Source organism: Amphiprion ocellaris, chromosome 15, assembly GCF_022539595.1.
Source record: "Amphiprion ocellaris isolate individual 3 ecotype Okinawa chromosome 15, ASM2253959v1, whole genome shotgun sequence".
Taxonomy (NCBI): Eukaryota; Metazoa; Chordata; class Actinopteri; family Pomacentridae; genus Amphiprion; species Amphiprion ocellaris.
The window spans coordinates 27042067-27057631 of record NC_072780.1 but is presented as its reverse complement, the minus strand read 5'-3'; the positions used below and the strand labels follow the sequence as shown (position 1 = coordinate 27057631).

At 36.5% G+C, this 15565-nt stretch overlaps 1 protein-coding gene across 2 annotated transcripts in view; it reads left to right on the top strand.

Annotated features, from left to right (window-relative positions):
• The window catches only part of LOC111570492 (semaphorin-6D-like), a 263043-nt gene that overhangs the window by 195330 nt on the left and 52148 nt on the right, over nucleotides 1-15565 (top strand). The gene's annotated exons all lie outside the window — the stretch shown is intronic.

The following is a 15565-nucleotide window of genomic DNA, read 5'->3' as shown; positions in this document are numbered from 1 at the left end:
ATTGTGGGGATGTTTCCGAGTCCCATCAATTTGGCCTTGGCAGAATACTGCGCTCTCTGATTGCTTTTCATTGTTATTGCTCAAAAGAGGACAACAAAATTTTTTTGGATTCACGGCTTGGAGAAACTGGCTTCAAAAGTGATAATTCTGAATGCTAAGTATTTTCTGGGTGTTTTTTGTATTCAACTCAATGTGGATTCATTTTTCACCTCAGTCTAAAGTCCTGCACCTCTGTGGAAACAGCACAACCATGACTAAAAGTCGAAAGAACTTAGACATGTCTTTTGTGCAGTATAGCAAAGTTTTAAAGAAATAAGCCATAAAAAAGAAGAACTGAAAGTTGAATTTCTATCATTATTTATTCTACAAAAGGTTGAAAATCCTGGAATCAACATGTATAACACAGCTGTTACCAATACTTGAACAAAATGTCACTCCACATCCTGTGTATATTTTACTAATTACATTTATACAGCGTTTTCAAGCTCGTTGTTTTTCACATGACTCTCCCTATCAACTCTAAAAAGATGTTTCACGGTGCTGAACGTATCTTCCAACTTGCTCCTTAGTTTGCCATTTTTGAATTATAATGCATTTATTTTTTATTGGTCCAGTATGTTTTATTTTCATCTCAGTCTCTCTTTTCGTGTCCTCTCTGCTCTGTGGAAACACTGCCTGCTGTTCAGCTTGTTTTACAGTTTGTTTATGGTGATTTTTAAAAAAATATACATGTAAAATAGAGTGATTTTGATGAAAAATCTAAGTTTGAAGGTAAGATTTGCTTGTTTTTCCTATAACTTTAGAGGCAGTAGTGGTGTGAGTGAAGCTAAATGAGAAACACCTTGTGAAGCACATCGAGTTGAGGCTGGAAAGGTAGAAAAACACTATATAAGTGCAGAAGATTTACCATTTACAAATTACACATTACAAATGATATGTTCAAGGACTGTGGAAAATTTGGGATTCTCACTATTCTTTCTGGATTTACAGTGTCTGGCTTTGATAAATGGTGTAATTTTGGCAATTTTACATTATGTACGTATAAACTGCCTGCAGTTCACCTAAAAACTGAAAAAACTATTGTATCATTACTGTCGGTCATGTCTGAGTCTGTCATGGCTTCTCAGTTGTGTGAAGAAGCACAGAGTTTTTTAGGTTTTTACTTCTAGAGCCCAATTCTTGGCAAATTTTTAAAGTAAAATAAACTGATTTTGATGAAACATCACAATTTTAAGGTTAGATTTGGTTGGATTTATTCGGTTGAAATCCAACGATTCTTTATGTTTTCAGAAATGATTTTGATTTAGGCAACATATTTTTAAAATCTGCCTCTTGGTTGTGCCGATAAGTGCACAACTTTTTTTTTTTTTTTCAAAATCTGGTTCAAAATGTTTATTTTTTGTGATTTTTACCTGTAGAATAAAGGGATTTTGACATAATACCATCATTTTAAGCATAAATTTGGTTAATTGCTTGACAATGTGATGATTTGTTTGTGTTTTTACAGTTTCTGGCTCTGATAAATGGTTTAATTTTGTCAATTTTTAAAAAAATATAAGATGCCTTTCAAATCTGTTGGTGTGTTTGTTCTGGTTCAGAGGGTTAAAGATGATCAGTAGCACTGCTGCTGGGAAAACCTGAACTGAACGAATAAGTGTTCCTTTATTAAATGCTGCTAAACCTTAAGAAAGCATCTAGAATATTTATTGGATTAGCTGGAATACAGATGAAGTTGGGTTTTTGTGTGGCAGCGATGATGAGCAGCAGGTTTCATGATTTTAAAGACGCCAGATGTTTGCCTGCAGGAGACAAATTTCACGTCGACTCATGATCCTCCTGCACCGTCCTCCTCACCTTCAGGTTTGATGGAGTTCTGCGCTGATGGAGGAGCAGACGGACAGTTTTGTTCCGGTCCACTTCGTTCACTCTTGAACCGAGACGTCTCAGTTCAGCCGGAAAACTGCAAGAAGATGAAGCCGGATCGCTGTTTTTATTTTTGGTTTTTCTCCCCAAACTTCAGAGAATCACACACACACACATAGAGAGGAAACAATGATATCTACAGCGGCAGCAACAAAACACTCACAACAGGCATTTTTAATACAAACGGCCGCGCTGACGGAGCCGAGAGGAGGCGCCGCGGGAAGATTAAAACGGACAGGATGAGCCGGTGGAGATGAAAAGAAGCGCAAAGGAAGGAAATGGAGAGGGAGGCGAAGCTGTGATGCAAGAGCTGGAAAGGAAGAAGAAGGAGAGCGAAGATGAGAGACGAAGAATTACAAATAAAAAGAGAGATATGTGTGTCGGAGAGTTAAAGCGGGAGGAAGTGAAACAAGTAGGAGTCAGACAGATGAAGAAAGTCAGCTCATTCTCCTGCAGAGGTTCTGATTCTGCTTTTCTGTCTCCTCCATTGGTGTTGAAGTGATTTAGAGTTCAATTCGGTGTCGGCCAGCTCTGGCTTTGATAAAGTGGCTTTGACTCAGTGCCTCGGTGCATCCAGCATCTTTAAAGTGAGCAGATTTACTGCTTTATAGCTTTTACTGTCTTCTGTCAGAGCATTTGTACTCGTCTCTCTCTCTCAGCGATTGTAACTTCAACCTCGATTCCTGCAGAAACACAATCATGTAACGCTAATATAACTATGCAAACGGATGTGATTGAGAGGAAACAAACTGCAGCACAGGAATCGGAGAGCATCGTCAATTCCCCGGGTTTCAAATAGATTAGAAAAGGTTTCTGTAGGTTAGATGAGTTTATACAGAATTAAACGGGACAATTAATTTGTCTTTTGTAGAATTTTATAAGATAGGATAAACTTTATTGATTCCTCACCAGGGAAATTTATGTTACAGCAGCTGGATCCAGATTAGGAAGAACGAAGCATCAGAATTACAAAAAGTACAACAGGGCTAAAAAATACAGATATATTATTAAAAAACAATGTTATTTTGGGCAATTTCTAGACATTTTGAAAATATTTTCTTTAGTAATTTTTCATGCATTTTCAGTCAATTTTGTGATTTTTAAAAAAAATTTGACAAATTTTTGTTCATTTGGATAATTTAATGTTATATTGGGCAGTTTTAAGTCCCTTTTTTATTATTTTTGACTACATTTTCAGTTGGTTTGGATATTTTTTGTCATTTTTCAATGTGTTTTGTACTTTTAGAATATATTTCAGTTATTTTGGATTGACTTGTCAATTTGGACAATTTTATGTATTTTATGTATTATCTGGGCAGTTTCAAGTCATCCTGAATATCTTTTTAGACTTTTTGAGTATATTTCAAGCCATATGGAGTCATTGTGGACATGTTTTTCGCAGTTTAGATTATCTTTTAATCATTTTGACATGTTTTTGTCTCTTTTTTGACAGTTTATGAGTAATTTTAGACAAGTTTATATATATTGCAATTTTGTTATTGCAAAATTCTTGGTTGTTTGGGAGTTTTCAGCCATTTTGGACAAGATGGTGTCATTTTAGACAATATTTGAGTAATTCTGGACAGGAGTCCAGAGTAATTCTAGACTGTATTATGTCACTTTGGCCAATTGTGCAGTCATGATTTTGTCATCTTGGACAATTTTTGAGTCATTTTCAGTAGGATTATGTTATTTAGGAAAATATCTGAGTATTTAAGGCAGGTTTATGTATTTTGGACAGTGTGTGAGTTATTTTGGCCAGGCTTATGTCTTTTGGACAATTTTTGAGCCAGTTTAGACCAATTTTGCAGTCATTTCAGACATTTTTTTTTTTTGTCATTTTGTATAGACATTTTGTTCTTTCTGACCATGTTTTCTCAGTTTGACAAACTGATCCAGTGTTGCATTCAGCTGCGGAGTTTCCAGTCACAAATGAAAGAAGTAGCAGTAGGTCAATATGCAATGATGAAGTCAGACAGCAAGTTTTCCCAGACAGAGAAACCTGATGCATTTAGAAAAAATATCTATTTCAAGTGGTAAATTTGTTTCATTTAAGTCGGGCTGAAAACAACAAATGATTCTTTCTAAAAATCTGATTTTTTTAAAAAGCTGCAAAGGACACAAGAGCTATAGAGATGCAACAGACACATTAATGGGAAATGCAGCAGGTTGGAATAAACCAGAATTCTCTTTTAGGGGCAAACTGTCATTTATCGTGATCTTGACACAATAGACTAAGACACTCAATTTATTCAGCAAAATTTTCTAGCATTTGTTGAGTACAGTGTCTAATAAAATGATTAATAAACAGTTGAAATAACAGAAATAATTGAGATGAGTCAAAATCAGTTTTGCTTTTGCATAAAACTAATGACCTCCTTGGTTCACTAGATGGCCTAATGACTACAAAGAGATGTTAGTTTTTTCCTGAACAAGCTGCTGCTGTGGTGTTTTGTCTGAAAAAGCGTTACAACCCACAGTTATGGTATTTTAAATAAAAAATGTCCAAAAAAGTCTGAACAATAGCATTAGAGCTTAGTAGCTTGTGATTTAAATGGTTAAATGACCACGAGTGTCAGTTTGGTCATGAGAAACTTGTGAATCTTAACACATTTAGCGGAACAAAATTCATTTCCGAGATGTCCAACCTTGAAATCGTCCTGACAACGTTGAGGCCAAGGGTCAGAGCCACAGAGTAATGACAGTAACATCCACAAAGCCATCGAATGAAGACGAAACCTGGAAAGAGGCTGAAAAGATAGATAGTAGAGCAGAAAGACTTGAAAGAAGAAGAACAAGTGGTGTGAATGACATAACTGAAGAGATTTTTAGTAAAAAAGAAGTGAAACTAGAGATCCAACAGAGTTCCATGTAATTCCCCATCAGCGATTGTTGCCTGTAATAAGCATCATAATGTCCGTTTGGTCCCAGAGGCTGATGGGAGAGGACTCGTTGTTTGTCCTGTGTATTCTGCTCTCCACTACAGCGCTGGAAAGTTGGAACAAGTTTGGCGATTATCGTCTATTAGTGTCAGAGAGGATTACATCACGCGTCTTATCGGTTGCTCGTCCTGCGTCTGCTCAGCCTCTGTTATCATCAAACCCTCAGACACAAAACAGTCCAGCCACAAGTCTTCGTCCTGCACGTGCAGCATCCTCAGCAGTGGAGGAAAGATCTTTAAAATAGCGGGACTCGTGCAAGAATGTTGTCAGATTCACATGCTAAACTGCTCCTATTCATTTCTGAGACTATAGTTCTTATAAACGCCCCAAATCAGATGCACCGACCTCTCCTACTTCACAAACCCGTTTTAGATTTATAATTTAAGGCTTATTAATGTCGCTTGTTTATGATGAGGTGAGTTTTCATTATTAGCTCAATCTTCATTCCTAAGATTTCTGTTGAGGGCAACTTGTTCTTTTTGTAGGAATGTTTCAGTAAAGCCTTGTTCTTGCAGGTCTACAAGAGTTTTAAAGGCTCTGAATTAAGTTCTCTCAATAGAAGATTTTAGAAGTTATTTAAAAGTCTTACAAAAACGGTGTTTTGAAATGGTTTGGAGTCTTAATATGATTATTTTGAGTCTCTTTTTTAGGGGGTAATTTTTGGTTTCTAGTCTTGTTGTGGTCAGTGAGCTTTAAGTTGTGGGTGTTTTGATTTTGTCTCTTTGTGGTCATTTTGTGTGTCCATAGTTGCATTGAGCTTCTTTGTGATTGTTTTGGATTTCTTTGTGATCATTTTGTATATCTTTGATTCTATTCAGATTCTTTTTTTGAGTCTATTTGTGGTTGTTTTCAGGGTTTTTATGGTCATTTTGAGTCTCCTTTTTTGCATTTTAGATGTCTTTGTGGTTGTTTTGAGTATTTTTGTGGTCAGTGAGTTTCCAGTTGTGGGTGTTTTGAGCCTCTTTTTGGTCATTTTGACTCTGTGGTCATTTTGTGTGCCTATGGTTGTATTGAGCTTCTTTTTTGGTAACTTTAAATCTCTTTGTGCTTGTTTTGCATCTCTTTTTGGTTGTTTTGGGTCTCTTTGTGGTCATTTTGTATGTCTCTGGTTCTTGTAAGCTTCTTTTTTGGTCCTTTTTGAGTGTATTTGTGATTGTTCTCAGTTTTTTTGGTCATTTCAAGTCTCTTTTTTGGTAATTTTGAGTCTCTTTATAGTTGTCTTAAATCTCTTTGTGATCATTTTGTGTGTTTATTGAGCTTCTTTTTGGTCATTTTAAATCTATTTGTGATTGTTTTGAATCTCTTTTTGGTCGTTTTGGGTCTCTGTGGTCATTTTGTATATCTTTGGTTCTATTAAACATCTTTTTTGGTCCTTTTTGAGTCTATTCATGGTTGTATTCATGGTTTTTTTGTCATTGTGAGACTCTTTTTTGGTCATTTTTGTGCTCTTTATAGCTGTCTTAAGTCTCTGTGATCATTTTTTTGCATTATTATTATGTGTTACGCTACCTGTCTTTCTGGTTGCTTTTTGTCTCTTTGCCTTGATCTTCTCTGTTGTCCTTTAGCATTTATTTGTAATCATTATGTTCTTATTGTGGTCCTTATGAGTCACTTTGTGGTTGATTGACTGTCTTTGTAGACATTTGGAATTTCTTTGTGGTCACTGGATTCTTGTTGTAGTCATTTTCTGTGTCTTTGCAGTTGATCTTAGTTTCTTTGCAGGTTTTTTGGTCTCTCAGTCACCAGTTCGAGTCTCTTTGGGGTTGTTTTGAGGCGTGGTACATTCTGACAGACAGAAATGTGTCAGTATAGTGGCATAGGATTTGCTTTGGAGAAACATTTAGTGGATACACCAGAAATAGAGCCATCTACCTCCAGTGAGAGACTTCAGTTTGTAAAGTGAAAGTCTTATAAGAGCTGCCTACCTTCATTCATTTCAGTCACGACCACTGTTGCACTCTCATTTATATTCTTATTTTTATTTTTACCCAGGTATTAAAGTTTCAGCCAGTTTTTCTGTTTCAACTAATAATATTCCACAACAGAGATGCACTTTTTCGGCAGAGAGACATTGTTTTTGTCTTCTATTAATGTGTCATTACAGTGTTGTTATTGTATTATATTTTTAGTATTTATTCAAGGAGTAAAGGAGAAAAAAAATGTGGATGATGAGCCGAAGTCATTTCATGATCTTGTTTTTTTCTTGTAGTTTTCAGTTACAGAACTGTGTTGGTGATAAAAGTTTTAACATAACCTACCAAGGATCTACAGAATTCTTAACTCCTCTGAAACCCAACCAGACATTTTGGTGGGTTTTTATTGACCTCTAGAAATCAAACTTGCTGTAGAAAAACCACCACAGCCTGACCTCAGTCCAGCTGATCGAAGCATAAAAACAAAAGAGATATTTTTTCAGAGCTTCACTCAACTGAAAATCTGCGAGCTGAAGTGAGTTTAGCTTCTCAAACTTTTGCTGATAAGTGAAACATTTCCTCCAGGGAAGGAGACAGGGATAGAGAGCCGGAGAGTGAAAGAAAAATGGAAAGAGTTGGAGAAGGAAGTTTAACAGCTTACATAACTTGAGCTGAAGACAGAAAAAGGTAGAAAAGTAGCTGCAGAATATTAAAAAAAAAACAAAACTGAGACAGAAGAGGAAGATTCAGGTAGAGGTGACTCTGAATAGTATAAAATTTAAGCTTTTCCCAAAATGAATGAATAGATTTTTATATACTCTTCTCTTTTAGTAGTATCAGCAATAAACCTGTCAGATTTTTGCAATAAAGTCAAGATGGAGTGCACCATTTGTCAGACAACAGGGATTTAGACACCGCCAGATAAACTTTAACACTCGAGGCTTTGAACTACAGCCACGATCAGCAATAAGAAGCCGTGGCATATCAATAGATCGACCCCTCTGCTAAACACATTACTTACCCCAGAGCTGTAGTCTTTGTGATGTATAATTTCCTGGTGAAAGCCTAAAATCGCTCCCTCTCTTTAGATAAATTTCTCTTTATTTTCTTTAATAAGTAATAGATTTTTTCAGTGTGTAAAATGTCAGAAAATAGTGGGAAAACTCCCATTATTACTCCCTGAAACCCAAGTTAACCTATTGAAATGTGTGTTTTGCCTGAGCTGCAGTCAATAACACAAAGATACTGAGTTTAGTATCGGAAAACAGCAAATATCCACATTTAAAACGCTGGTGCAAGGAATTTTTTGGCATTGACTTTACCCCAAGAACCCACTTTGGATTCAAATTCACATCCCTTCATTTCAGTTGAATGCCAGCAGCTTGACTGTGCCACAAACTGTCACTGAGAAAAGTATGTTTGAACATGCAAACATTTGCATGGTTTGCTTCTAGGCTACTGAATATGTGACTAAAACAGTGGCATTTTTGACCACGCAAATTTCTAAATCATACAGTTTTCCATCGTCATGGTTCTGATGTTACCTGATACAAAATTAGGAAAAGATATTTCTGCTTGCAGTATTTTATGGTTGGATACATATGCACCATTTCATATGTTTTTTGTTTTTTGCCTTGATGTAAAAGCTACTAAGAAAACTGTGAAATACGATCATATGTAGTTAATTCAGACAGCATGAAAAAAAGAATACAAAACATCATGCTTGGCTAGGCCTTGCACTTTGTTTCTACATAGTTTTGTATCATGCTTGAAAAGTTGTATATTACACAGACTATGCCCCCTGGTGTTCAATGCAAAGGAATGCAGAGAGAAGCTAATCAGAGGCTAACAATTTTACCGTCCAGCTTTAAAGGAATAAATAAAATATGACCAATAATACAAATGAGAGACCTAAAATGACTTTTAAAAAAAAGAGGATCAATATAACAACAGAGACCCAAAACAACTACAAATAGACTCAAAAATGACCAAATAGAAGCTCATTACAGCCACAGATACATAAAATGACCACAGGCTCAAAACGACTACAAATAGACTCAAAAATGACCGAATAGAAGCTCGGTACAGCCATGGATACATAAAATGACAACAGAAAGACTCGAAACAAACACAAAGAGTCAAAACAATCACTAAGAGACTCAATAATGAACAAAAAAGCAGCTCAATACAATCACAAATATACAAAATGACCATAAAGAGAGTCAACATGATCATAAAGAGACTTAAAACAACCATAAAGACTCAAAACAACTGCAAATAGATCCAGAACAACCACAAATAGACTCAACAGTGGCCAAAAAGAAGTTTAATACAGCTACAAATATATAAAATGATCACAAAGTGACTTAAAATTACCAAAAAGAGACTTAAAACAGCCACTAAGAACACAAAGCTATGTGGAAACAAGGCATATTAGTGACCAAGATAAGAACTAGTAAAGCAGAGAAAAGGTGGTGAAATTACCTTGAAAATAGCCTCATTACCATTTTCAGATAACTAATCATTTCAGCTCTGTTTTGCGTGTAGGTTTGTGAGTGTTTGGGTAAATAAAATGAAGCTGCCTTTCACATGTAGGCGTTGTGTGGACGCCGGCGTCTACAGTTTGTTTACATGTGAAATAAGTTGCTTGGTAACTCAAAACAAAGTCTGTATCACCTTCAAACTGTTGTTTTCTACAGCACATAGTTCTACTTACTTTCCATCCCAGTGTTCAGCCGACATCTTCAGACACACACGCTTGCACAGCCATTCAAATTAACAATCTGCTCCACTCTCAGTCTCATTATAACGGCTATTATTCCTCCATCATCTTCACACAGGCCAAAGCAGCGTCTTGCCTCCATACCTTTAATAACTCCACCAAAGCTTCCCTGCGTGGGCGTTAAGCATCTGCTGCTGTCTTATTGGGCCTTCGGGGTTGAATTTACAGCTGTTACCTGGTGCAGGACTATCGCCACCGTCAGGTTTAAACTCATGTAACGGCTGTCTGGTGCCTCCAGAGCCGGCTTTCGCTGAGAACGAAGGGAAATGAGGCGCTTCGGTCATCGGCACCTCGCCGCTGTAAGACTTCATCACAGCGAGCTCACAGTCATTTATACTAATTAAGTCTGCTGTTTCTCAGCAAGGTTGAATTTATGGAAATAATTAAAAGTTAGTTTCTGCAGACTCATTTTAGCTTTGGCTTTAATCCCATCGCCTGCAGCGTCACTGGCAGTCTTAGCTCATGTCTTAAGTCTTTTAAGACACGTCCAAATCAAGTCCAGAGTCATTAAATAAGTTTTAAATCTTTAGATTCAAGTCGTAAATCATCTGGAACAGGTTAGTTCTCGAGTCATTTTGAATAAATCTTGATAAAGTGTCAAGTCATTTGAGACCAGTCAGATTCATGTCCTGAGTCTTTTGATTCAAGTCTTGAGTCATTCTTTCTCTCAAGAAGTAAAGTTTTGAGTAATAAGATATGTCTTAACTCAGTAATGACATGTTTCCAGACATTGAATGTACGTCTTAGTTAATTAAAGACAAACTTTGAGTCATTAGATTTAAGTCGTAATTCATTAAAAACAAGTTTCAGATCATTAGATTTAAGTCTCACATCATTAAAGACAGGGTTTGAGTCATTAGAGTTTAATCTTTTATCATTTCAGACAAGTTTAGGGTAATTACATTTGTTTTATGTCATTAAAGAAAAAATTTTGAGTCATTAAATTTAAGTCTTCCATCATCAAAACCAACTTTTGAGTCATTAGATTTATATGTTACGTCATTGAACAGAAATTTCAGGTCATATAATTTAAGTTGTACATCGTTAAAGACAATATTTGAGTCATTTGATGAAAATCTCATTTTATTATAGAGAAATATTGAGTCATAAAATATGTCTTATGTCATTAGAAACAAATTTCAGGTCATGAAAAGCTTTAATAACAAGTTTTAAGTCATTACAGTTGAGTTTCCCATCATTAAAGACAAGTTTTGAATTGTTAGACTCCAGTCTCAGATAATTACATCCAAGTTCAACATAAATTTGAAGACTTAAGTTATCAGATTCAACTTTGAAGTCATTTCAGATGAGTTCACTTCATCTCAAGTCATTTAGGATAAATCTAAATGAAGTTTCGAGTCCCAGGTCATTTGATTCAAGTTTCAAATGAGTTTTAAATTATTTTTTATACCATTTGTCCAGATTAATTTGAAATAGCCCAAAAGAAGTCCAAACTAAGTCCCAAGTCATTCGGTTTCAGCCATGTCCAAGTCATTTGAGACAAAACCACTTCAAATCTCAGGACATTTTGGATACATCTAGTCCCAGATCGCTTTTTCAAGTGTTGTTTTGCAAGCCAAGTCTCAAGTCATTCAAGCCAAATGAACATCCTTATTCATGTCATACAAATCCAAGTCAAGTCTCAAGCAATTTGCAGCAACTTCAAATCACATCACATCAAGTCAAGTTTCAAGTTCTAGGTCATTTGATTTGAATGTCGAGGGCATCTTGTGTGAAGTCTTAAGTCATTTGGGTCTCAAGCTTAGTCTCCAGTCTCATTTGAATTAAGTTTCGAGTAATTTGAGACTGAGCCAAACGAAGTCACAAGTCAGTAAGACACATTTCAAGACAAGTCCACATCAAATCTCAAGTCATTTTGTTTAGATATCTTTCTATGTTGCAGGTCGATTCAAGTTTCAGGTAGGCCTCGTCTAATCTTAAGCATTTAAGCACAAGTTGAGTGTGTGTTGATTGAGGTCAGGTCTTCAGTTCTGCAAGTCTTAAGGCTTTTAATAGATTCAATGCAAGTCTGTAAAGCCTCAAGTCATTCAGAATGGGTTCGAGTCATGCATCTTCTGAACCTAGAGGACTTCAGAGAGTTTGCTGCTACACTGATTTGTATACTGACCTGTTTCTAGTCCTTTGAGGAAAGTCCAAGTCAAGTGAAGGACTCCTCAGAACTGTACAGATGAAAGCAAATCATTCTGTGAAACTTCCCTGAAACAAAGGCTGTATGTCATCAGTATGAATTCATGGTGGGGAAGCACAGAAGCTGTGAATGGTCTCTTTGAACGTACAGCTCCTGCAGCCATTTATGCATTGTAATTACATTTCACAGCCTTTCAGACCTGTTCACGCCTCCACTGTGGATCGAACATGGAAATACAATTCAGCAACAGCGGCGTCTGATAACTTGGCTGTATTTTATAACCGACTGAATGAGTCTATTTCCGTCCCCTCCTCCGAGTCGCTTCCCCGCCGCATGAAACGAGGCGTTCAGGTGCCCGAGAGCGTTTGGGATTTATAGCGGCTCACCGTCGCAGCGACCTCCTCCTGTTCTCTCCTCACTTACAGCTCAACCCACGCTGGTGGAAAAAAAATTGCAGCTCCAGAGATGGAGTGAAGATGGCGATGGAGGGAGAGAAAATGAGTGATAAGAGAGATAAATATTGAGTGACTGAGGGGGTGGAGGAGTTAGCAAATACGTGAGGTGGAGAGAGGTAAATATAGAGTGAGCAAGGACAGGAAAACAGAATGATTTCATCATAAATCCGAGCATGTAGAGTTTGTTTAATGTGCTCTAAATGTTCTGCAGCTCCTTTTCTCTTGTGTAACTCATTTACCTTTCTCTGGTTTACGTGGTGTGTATTTATACAGCCTTGTAAATACAGAATACATATGAGAGAAAGTAGAAAGAAGAGAAAATCTGAAAGAAAAATGTGCAGAATGTGACCAAAACTATGTGAAAAGTCCCAAATGAGATACCAGGATCATTGAAGTGCTCATTTAATAGCCTCTACTCAGAAGACAACAAAGTATAACATTAAGTCTCAAGTCACTTGTGTCTCATTTAAGTTATTCAAGACAAGTCTTAGATCAGGTCTAAAGTCTCAAGTCAAGTCTGAACAAGTCTGATTCAGGTCAAGTCTTAAAGATTTGCAGAGTGAGTTCTTTGTGTCTTTCTAAGTTTGAGTAAACTGAATCAAATCTGAAGTTGTTTAATTTTGGTTTTGAGTGACTTTTACTAATTTTACACATTCAAGTATCAAGACAAATCTCACTTAACTCAGGTCAAAGTCTTATATCTTGTACGATTCAAGTCATTTTAAGACAGGTTGAAATGAAGTCCCTAGTCATCTCAGGTAATTCTAAATAAAGTTTCAAGTCCTAAGTTATCCAATTCCAGAGTCAAGTAACTTTTAAGTGGCTTTAAGGCGGAGGTCAGGTTTCAAGTCATTCGAGACAAGTCTTAGATCTTCAGTTGTTTAGGACTCAAGTAATTCCAATCAAGTATTAACTCATTAAAGTCTCAGGTCAAGTCATTTAAAGGCTCAGGTTAGATGTAACATAATTTAAGCTAAGTCTTAAGTCAATTCTTAAACGGTTTAAGTCTCAATTCATTTTAAGTATTGAGTCTAAATCTCAAATCAAGTCTCAACACAATTGCATAGATCAAGTCTTGTGACATTTACCTTCCAAGCCATTTGAGATGAGTTGAACTTCCGTCCCAAGGCATCTCAGGTAATTCTAGATAAAGTTTCAGTTTCTAAGTTACTTAATTCAAGAGACAAGTAAGTTTTAAGTCGCTTTAAGGCTCAGGTGAGGTCTCAATCATTTCGGTTAGTCTTAGGTCAGGTCTTAAACATTTCAATTGAGTGTTAAGTCATTGAAGTCTCAAGTCAAGTCTAAATGTATTTAAATCAGATCAAGCTTTAAGTCTTATGAGATTAAAGTCTTCTGAGACTGGACAAAATCAACTTTCAAGTCATTATAGATAGCTTTAAATGCTGTTTAAAGTCTGAGGGGAAATCTCAAGTCTTTTGGTACAAGTCTTCAGTCATTTAGGATTAAAATCAAATCACAAGTCATGTGATCCGTCTTAGACCAGGTCTTAAACTATTTAAGTCTCAAATCAGTTCAATTAAGTCATGTAAGTCTCAAGTCAACTCTCACTGCATTTAGTTCAGATAAAATTGTACATATGATTCTTGTGTCCCATGACTTGATTTGAGATGACAAGTCCCAAGTCACCTCAGGTAATTCTAAATGAAGTTGTAAGTCATTTAATTCAATAGTCAATTAGGTTTCAAGTTGCTTTAAGCCATTTGAGTCAAGTCTCAGATCAGGTCATCATTTGGGACTCAAGTTAGGTCTCAAGTCATTTCAATTAGGTATCAAGTCATTAGTTTCAAGTCAAGTCTCAACACATTTAACTCAGGTCACGTCTTATATTTAAGTTCTTTGAGACAAGTCGACATCATATCTGAAATCATCTTAGAAAAATCTAAATAAAATCTGAAGTCCCACACTTCAAGTCTCACGCCAAGTCTTTAGCTATTCAAAGCAAGTCATAGGTCAGGTCCTGAGTCATTTGACTCAAGAAATAAATAATTTCTCGAATAAAGTCTCGAGTCAAGTGTCAAAACGTTTGGCTCGGGTCAACTTTTGAATTTTGAGTCATTCAGCGAGTCCAAAAGTATCCTTCAGCGTTTGGTCTTTTGTATTGAATTTTACTGTTTGTGTAAACAGTGTTTCCCTTCTGAGTCAAGGTGAAGGAATAATAATACCAGCATGCTGTATGTACTCCAGATTTACTCCGAGCTGTGCGCTCTGCTCTTTTTAACGCTACATTTTGTGTGTGCATGGGCGGATGTGTTCATCCAAGTTTGCCAGCCAGTGTGGTCTGCACAGTCATGATTGTAGCATCACAGCACTTCATCTGTCAAGGAGCAAAACAAAGGCAAAGGGAGAAGAACTGAGTTGTGACTGAGAGCTATTAGTGCAGATAGATGGAGGAAAAGGCATTTTCAGAAATAAGAGCAACAGAAGTAAAAACAGGCAGCAAATAAATTAATGGAGAAGAGAAAGCATTTCATTTAGAGATGGCAAAGTGAATCTGTAATTAACAGATAAAAGACCAAAAGAAATTGAGTCTATGAGTAAAACTGATTAACATTGAATCAGAGAAGGTCAGTAGAAGATGAACAGGTGAAATTATTTTTCAGTTTTATTAAACAAGAACAGAAACTCTTAAATAAACGGGCTTTTTTAACTTAATCATTCAGGTGGAAAATGTTTTTGCCAATACATGCAGGACAGAACATGATAAAAAGAGCTGGAAACACTGTGCCAGATAAATAGGGATGTGGGCTCAGCGTGATCAGGCTGATGAATGGTTCTGTCACAGATCACAGCAGTTTGAAAAACAAAGCACCTTTTCATTTTCTGAAATGTTTCTGGGAAAATATTTGGCCACCTCCAGGAAAATCACGCCAGCTCCAACTTCCTGGTGACGGTTTGTGAGTCTACGTTGCTTCACTGGAGCATCGCCAAAAGTTCCATCTTTTGTTTTTTTGATGGAAAAATGAGTCACGAACAGCTCTGGCTGACACTGAAAAAATAAGAAGGTGCCAGAACAACTCAAAATAACTTCTGAAAGACTTCTAATTTTGCTTGTGGGTGTTTTTGTCCTCGAGAACAGTGATGTTGGTCCATCTGTCCATCAATTCCTTTAAAAGCAAAAAGTGAAGAAATACTGCTAAGATGCACATTTAAATTATTTGCTTTTAAATCACATCACGACCGAGACCAAAGTAGATAGAGACCAAGATTTTCAAAGTCAAGACAGGACAAGACTGAATCACGACCAGTGTGAGTCCTATATGGTTGACACATAATGACTGCAATGCACTACTCAGACTATCACCCTGAAACATACTTTATATACATAGATTCCTAATACAAGGTGCAATCTAAACAATCTAAATCTTTAGAGACTGGGGCCA